The sequence below is a fragment of the Melanostigma gelatinosum genome, assembly GCF_949748355.1.
Source record: "Melanostigma gelatinosum genome assembly, chromosome: 14".
NCBI classification, from domain to species: domain Eukaryota; kingdom Metazoa; phylum Chordata; class Actinopteri; order Perciformes; family Zoarcidae; genus Melanostigma; species Melanostigma gelatinosum.
The window spans coordinates 4,940,924-4,949,648 of NC_136647.1; positions in this window are offsets into that span (position 1 = coordinate 4,940,924).

Here is an 8,725-nt window from a genome sequence, read left to right on the forward strand (position 1 = left end):
TGTAATTGTCTTGATATGGCTGTTCAGGTTGAGATCTGAATCCATAACTACACCTAGATTTCTGGCTTGGTTTGTGGGTTTCAACATCAGTGACTGAATTAAGTGGAATAAATGGTTGTATCTTTTTTTCAGACAACGGTCATATCCCTTCTTGAATCAAGCACATCACTTTTATTAACTTCCTTTAGATATAATCATCTTGTTTTCGCTCATTTGTTGTCTTGTTTTGAACAGAGCTCAGTGTAATGTTGCAGCACCACCCTCTGCTGGTTGTCAGTTTCCCTGAGCTGTTTCGTCAAATCCAGCAGTGGGATTTAGAGGGAGAGTGGGAGGGCTAAAATCTTGAGACTTGCTGTGTAAAATACACTCCACCTCCTAAAAATCAAGTCATTAAAAGGCTCTGTAAAATTAAATCACCAATAGAACTAGGGAGTTAGATGGACTGCCTTAAGCTGCCGTTACCTTTTGGGCCTTTTATTTGGAAAATACAACCTACTTGTGCGCCCCAGTAAGCTCATCTTTCCATCTTGGGGGCTTTTCTTTTTAAACCCCTGTTGCCTATTAGTTGTATACAACACTAAATAGCTCGATATATAATTGCCAAGTTGAAGGTTTTCAATATCAGCAGCAATCACAACAGAGATTTGCAGTAGTGCAGAGGAAACAATGTGAACATATTGAGTCCTTGCAGTGACCGAACTGATGCTGAAAGTCAGATTAAGGAGCTTTGTTCATCTGATCCATGAAAGAGCTGATATGATCAAACCTGGGCTTTGATGTGCCTCCCCAGCTGTTAGCATGCAAGCCACACACACACACAGACACACACACACACCTATAGAAGGTTTGCATTGACGTCACTGTTACGTGGAACAGCCCTCTCATCATCGACTGGCACATGTGATGAGATGCAGAAGGGTCTTGGACAAGCTGATACGATTGGGTAAAAGTATGATGATGGAAATTGAAGAAAATATATTGCAATGTAAAGGCCCTTGAGAATGATATTAATTTGTATCTGGTGACATGCAGTCAGTGGTCTGTGGATGTTTAATGTGGCCAGTTTCCTGACGCATACTTTATGTTAATGCTTCTAGTTCTACTCAACAGGAGTAATGTTGCATGAGGCTGTGCTCAAGCCTGAAAAGCATGTAAATGCCTGTGGGGCCTGTGTTACAGAGCGACATTACATCTTTGGCCTCCAAGGTTGGCTTGGATCTACTTTTGAGAATATTCATATGATTCTCGAACCCAATAAGGCGTACAAATAGCACAAAATCTTTGTCATTTGTCATTATTATGCACTTTAGGCTTTGCACGTGTCATTTAATGCCACACTGTTACAGTGATGTGGTCCAGATTATGTTTAGGAAACAAACCGGCTTCGGTAGGTTGAGGAATAACAAAGGCTCGGCTTAAAATAAGCATGGAAGTAAAATACGTATGCAAACAACGCTAGGAAAACACAAACAGCAGTCAGAAGCCAAACTAAAAAAAAACACCAACACTTCGGGACACCGGTCTGCTGTTTGCAAGTCATTTGTTTAACCTGCCCACCTTCCCACCGGAAGTGGTCTCAATTTCACATTTTATATTATGTCACTTGTTCAGAGCGCCGCAAAGGGCTTTCTTGCAAAATGACGTGTCCAAATTGTCGTGTCATTTATATGTCAACTGGTACGAATGGGCGGAACACCCACATTTAATTCAATAAAATTGATTTTGTACAGCCCAAAATCACAAATCAGGAATTTTCCTTGTTCTTTATTGGTCCCTGTAATCATTTTTCCCGCTCACAGTGGCCATGATGAGGCTCCTTCCGAACAATTCTCCGATGGAAGACATGGGGGACAAAATGCGCTTTCACTCTTGTACCGTCCTAACGTAGTCATGTTAGAATGAGTTCTGTCTCGCTCTCTTTGGACGAGATCAATCACACAAATAGAGATTATGGTGTGCACTTTTGGAAAGTCTCAAAAGGTGTTTTAGAATTTGCACGTAGTTGTAAGATGAAAGAGACGACCAGAGGCAGCAGTTTTCGCTCTTCGGTACACCTGTAAAATCGACCTGTTTAGTGAGCATGCTTGTCGATTGTCTGTTTTTGGAAGTCCCAACAGCTCGGAAGCCGAGCTCCAATTAAATTGTACATTTTCAAAGTCAGCCTCTTAAAGTAAAGAATGAGTTTTGCAATCAAAACATCCCCCTGATTCGTAAAAGGAAAAGGAGAGTGATGCGTTTCGGGCAGCCAGGTGTTAACCGTGTTACATCGGTTCAACGCTGATTCACCCCGTGCCATTCAGTGATGGAATAGAATGATAAGGGTGTGTGTGTGGGTGTGTGTGTGTGTGTGTCTCAGGCAGACAGACAGGTCTGAGAGGGAGATAATTACCGTTTGTAGATTCCCTTAAAACTCCTCAGAGAGACAGACTGAGATTAAGAGAAAGAGACATGGATTAATTGAAATAGATAAAATAATTCAAAATGAATGAAGTGAAGATGAAAACCGAGAAGAGCAGAAAGAGAGAGACATCAGTGTTAATTGCCGAGGTGGCGAGTTTCATTGCCCGTTATTATACGAGGCACATATTATCCAGGTCAGGGCAGCAGAGAGCTCCTTACGGCCCGGCTGAGAGTCCTCTGGGCCCTTTTAAATTTAAACGGGGTGCTCGCAGGTGGCAGGAGACTGAGAGGAAGAGGCATCAAAGGCAACGAGGGAGGGGGCATACGAGACTTCGATAGCTAATGACAGGAAACAAGGGAGGAGACCAATGGTCAAGAAAGAGAGGAGGACTGACGGCTGCTAATGCTGTTCGTTTGTGGGAAGGTGAGACGGTGTGAAATGGCAGAATGGCACATAAGTGGTGATGTAAAACAGACATTTACTGGAGAGGACAACAACGATTGAGGCCTACTTCATGGGTTAGATTTGGCAGTTTGGAGTGAACAGAAAGATACTGGTTCTCTCCTAGACTATAAGAAGTGGATGTAGTGACCGTGACATCACCCGTTGGTTTGTGGACTACGGTTCTAAAGCCTGGAGTTTGGCAATTGATGAATTGAAATGACCAAAATGTTACAATAAACTTTACTGAAATGACAACACACTGTGAAAGGGTTAAAGTTGTAAGACAAAAACACAGACAACTCCCAGACCGGACAACGCCGCGGCAGAGACCTGTCAATCACAAGGTAGCCCCGCCCTAAAGCATACCCTGCTTTATGGTGTGACTCTAAATGGACCATTATTTATTAAATGAACATCATGCTGTATTGAAGAAGACTTGAAACTAGAGATTGAGACCATAAACTGTTGGGTTTTCCAATATTCTTTTCATATAATTATAATGAAGAAGCCTTATAAAGGTCTATGCGGCCAGGACTTGTGTTACCAGAGGACCTCACATGCTGCCAGGGCTTTAGAGGTCAATAAACTAATGTGGCAGGCTGATGTATCGGTCTTACCCCAATGTTTCCACAAACACACACAGTGTAAAGGTGTTGTTCCATTAGCCAGAAATGATCTCCCTTTTCTCTGGAAAATAGCTGCTTTTAATGGCTCATTTTAGAGATAACGTCTTAATTTAAAAGATTTGTGGGAAAGAAAATTGTCCTTGAATAGAGAAAAGAAGCTGAATAAATGTTTATTGCAGCAGATTAGCTGTGCTTATTTATGGCCACGCAGCTGTAATCAGAGCATTGATTTATACCGCTGCTGGAGAGCAGAGGAAGGTAAATTATAAGATGGTGTGTTGGGGCTCATTTGGCTACAGTTGCGAGTACAAACGCTTAACATCCCACTGTCTTGGGAAGATGTTCTGGTGTGGAGGGTGGCATTAGGGCTGAGGGTTAGGTTTAGGGTTACACTAACCCCAGCTCAGTGTTTTTTGTAATAATATAGATGCAATTTGTTTACATCTGAACTTGTATTATGGTAACGGTTAATAAGTTGTGGCATTGTAGGAGCCAATGTGCTCAATGTTTGTCTTTGCCTCAGAGGCCCTTTTGCTTTCTCTTTTGTTTGTTGTTTTTGAGTTGGACCCTTTTTTCCAAAAGATCAATTAATGGTGAAATTGTATTTCTTTCAACCACAAATGAATAAAACTAGATGGCAGTGACACACACACAAAAGGTGCCTTCCTCAGGATTCACACTGACTTCAAAGTTAAATCAACCAAAAACATAAATTAAGAGAGAGAACTGAAATCAGACACTGTCTCACTTCACTCCCCAAAATGACCAACCAGCTCAAACGCACTGAAAGGTTTTATATAAACTAACAGCACCTGCAGGCAATGATGCCTAACGACCTGCTCTGCCTACCAGCAGACTGCAATCAATTGAAATGAACTGAGCTGCGTTAACGAAGATCCACATTCAAATATAAACTTACCCTCTTCAATTTACCACACTTTATTCTTTCAACGCATTGTCCCAGCTTGCCTTTCCAATGAAATTGTTTGTGGTTTATTTAAATACAATATGGTGTGAGTATTACACATATGTTTGCATCACTTCAATGTTCATGCACACATTTCTGCATTGAATGAAATTTGTATTTTTCAAAAGTGTTTTTTGAAAGTAAAAAGTATAATGTGCTGAACTTTACAGAAGTGGCTTCAACTCTAGTCCCTCACTCAAACTTTTAAGAGCAATATGAACTCAACAGTAAACTACATAAATCATTAAATGTCATCAAATCACATGCGCAAAATGAACGGACCACCTGCAGATATGAACCCACTCAAAGCTCCATATGTTTGCAAAATGAAATGGATTTAAGATTCAATCTGCTGCAGCGAGCTGCGAATTTATGCCAACATAATGTCTATATTTTAATATATTTTAATGTCCTGTGAGACAAAGGAAGCCTGGTGACCTCAGCCATGATCCTAACATTCAAAACAGCGTGAGTCGCTGTAATAAAGACCACCAAAGACAATGTCCATAGGTGGGTTTGGGGAAGCAAGCCACGTGTCATGGAGTCTCCACTCTCCAGGTTTTAAATCAAACCAATCACCGAAACAGATGGTTTCACTGATGAGTGCTTCTCTTCCATCTGGAGGAGTGCTAATCTGTGGGTTGAGTCTTTGTTTGGAATGAAAAAAAAATCTGCAGACTAGAGCAAGATAGCTGTGGGACTCTGGTCAGAGCACGATGCTTCGCTGGGGTTAGCCAGTCTGCGTTTGAGGTGGCGTGACTTATGTTGATAAAATGAGCTTATATACAGCTTTAATCAGCAATTAGCTCATATACAGCTTAATCAGCAGCTAGTTTATATGCAGCTTTAAGTAGCAACTAGCTTATATACAGTTTAACCAACAGCTAGCTTATATACAGCTTAATCAGCAACTAGCTTATATATACAGTTTAATTAATCACTAGTATATTTGTAGTTTTAATAACCAGTATCTTATGCAGCTCTATTAACCACTTATACAGTGCTCACAGCATACACAGGGCCTGAGAGAAGCAGGAGGAAGGTTACTGAGGTTAACTGCGTCACAAGGAACAGGCAGCCATCTTTAAATAGATAAGACACTCAGATTCAAGCGAGGGACAACGCCCCAGCTGAGCCCGGCTTCTTCCCACACTTCTTTCTCAGGTCTTGCAGCATGCATCATCTCACTCACACTGATGGAAACCAACGCCTATTGGGAGGGGCCAAAGGTGAATGGACATTCACGGCTTCCAACCAAGCGTAATACACGTAATAAACGTGCTACGTTTGCATCTTTGACTTTGACTAATGTGTATCAAGGGGGCGGACCCCTATATTAAGGTTCATGCTGATGTGTTCAAGCGTGTTCGAATGGTGGAACTCTGCGAGTGAAGCTATTAGTGACCCGTGCACGTATTACTGCAGGGCTGAATAACTCTGTTGATAAATAAATCTATTGCTTTGATACAACTATACGCCTCTGAGAGCTTTCTGTTTCATTCTTAAACCTGCTCTAAGTGTGAAAGACAGCTACACATTTTTTCACAACACTTAGCGGAGGGATCAATCAAACATTTGGGGTCACGTTATATTTACAGCGCTACATACTTACATATTCACAACATGCAGATACTACTTTTGACTGAGTACCGTTGTACTCCTACAGAAAATGTTGCGTTGACCACCAGGTTGCTGTGTCTTATGGAGTTGATCATCCTTAAATTGTTTTACTGGAGTTTCTGACAGCTCGGCATGTTTTGCTGCCAGAAAGAAAATGAATTCCTCTTGTGTAAAAAGGAGTCCGGCAGGTTTCCCGACAGGTTACACATTTTGTTGACCCATTGTTGACCCATCCCTCATGCCATGCAGGCATTGTTGCTCAATAATAACATCTTTTTATTCATTCTGCTCTCTGGGTGACTTTGAGTGACTCAGCCTTTGCGAAATGAAGGATCACAGCACAATGAAGAAAGAATTAGCTTGATTGCACGAAAGAATGTATTCATCACACTGCTGCCTGAATCCACAAAATATGATGTCAAGTAGACGTTAAGATCTTTCAGTTTGGGCCAACATTGCCATCCACAGAGCTATTCCACCAGCATGGCTCTCTCTGGAGGGTTTTTCACACAGCAGCAGAGAACACACAGCAGTGGGAATTTAACTCCCAAAAAAGCTATCGTAATCACTCAACGCTAATAACCAGGAAATGAAACTGGACACCACATTAACCCAGCGCTGCAGTGGAACGTTCGGGTGCTCTCTGTCAAATTGCCACATTAGTCCTAATGGTCGTGGAGCGTTCTGCTTGGACTCCACCCTCAAACTGTCCAGCTACAGGAGGTGGAGTCACTATCACAAACACCTGTCTGGTCTGATGCAATCCTGTTTTTAAATCTTGGAATTTTTTCTGTGGTTTTTTGGGAAATTAGAGGCAATGAAAATTGGATAAAATAAAAGATTTGGGTTGAATTTGTATCAGGCTGTAATTTATTGATTGTTTTAATTTGAGGGTTTTGGCATGTTTATATTTCCCGCTGTGCTTATAAACTGGCAACCCTGCTCACAATGATGAACAATTAAAAGGTGCTAAATTCAAAATTCAGACAATTAATATTGCAACAAAAAACTGTCATGCATTTCATTCTCTTTTTTTTATCTCAAAAGTTTTAATAGTCTGTCAACTTCCAAGCAGTTGAGAGGATTGCCAACACAAGACGGGAAGTGTTATTAGCTTTTACAGGACAGATTGGCTGGTGCCATTTTAATTCCTTGTGACATTGTCAGAATGTCAACGGGGATTAGAAATGAAGACAACAGCGAGAAAGACAGAAGTTGGCATTTAGTAAACAGAGGTTGTGTGCCAGCAGGCGGCCGCCCAGACCGAAGACAAACATGGAAGTAGATGTCATCCCTCAGGTTTGTGAAGTGTTTGTAAAGCTCGGATTTAGATTCATCAGAATCAGAATCGGCTTCATGGGCAAAGTATGTGTACACATACAAGGAATATGTCTCCTGTTTCAAGTGCTCTCTGTACACATAAGATATACAGTAGAAAGTTCAAATCCATGTCTTTGGGATATGAGGAAGTGCAGAGTGAAGGGCAACAAATGTCTCTAAGGTTTACACTAACTGTGCTAATGTAGCCTAAGTGAAACAGGAAAAGGTTGGGACTGAGATTGTGTTTGCTGTAGTTTTCCGACTTTAACTTGCTTACATGCTACAATATTAGCAATCATCACAACTCAGTGAATCACTTCTGTTCCCACATTTGTTCGAGAACAGGCTTTTTGTTGGATAATCAACCACATCACTCTCTCATAGGGGAGGGTTTCTCTCTAATCAGCAAACATGACCATCTGCGGTTGTCTCCATTATTTTGCATTGCATCGCCTCGCCTCAACTTTGCTAATCACCGCCATCACAAGCCTGCATGCTGAAGCAAAGTCATTCCACTCTGGGCACTTTTCTGCTCTGTTAATATTCACAGTGCAGCACAAACTCACTGATGGGATGAGTCCGGGTTTCAGCAATCACTGCAGCTTCATAATTTAACCCATCTGTCCCTGTTGTGACCCCAACAGGCAAACAGCTGCAGTCTGTGTTCGGACCCCAGGGAGGAAACCATCTCCAATAAAGTCCAAATTCTTCTTCTATTTTTCTCCTGAGGTATTTTATCGCTTTCTCTCCAGTGATGAAATTCAACATTTGGCTTTTATAAATGATTGACTGAGCTTCTTATTCTCACTGACTTTCACACTTTTCTCCCTAAACCTCCAGAACCGTAATCTAATTTATTTTTTTTTATTCTGCAGACGTAGCAGAGCTGTGTACACAAACACACAAAGGCTTCTTTTCTATTGTGTCTTCTGTTACGTATTTCTGAGCCAAATTGGTATAATTTAGGACATGTTGTGGGAAATAGCTTTGATATGCCACAAATTCCCACGAGGTGCTGGCATACACTTGGATGGCTTCTTACTATGCCACCGATACTATTCATCCCCCTCACTGACACTAAGGTGAAGCCTTGCATTACTGCTAGCCTGGCTAATGGATACCAAGTTGCCTCTTGAAGACCAGTCCATCGCCATTTGGGCTTTTTGGAGCAATCTCCCTGTAGAGTCAAAGCGCCAAAGACTCTGTCAAGACGTTATCATCACATATCATCTGTTAATAATAAAAAAATAAAAACATTTTCTTCCTCTAACTTGTCTCTGCTGATTGAAATATATTTGACTGTGCATGAAACTTCCAATTTAAAAGTGAGATATTCATGCGCATTAA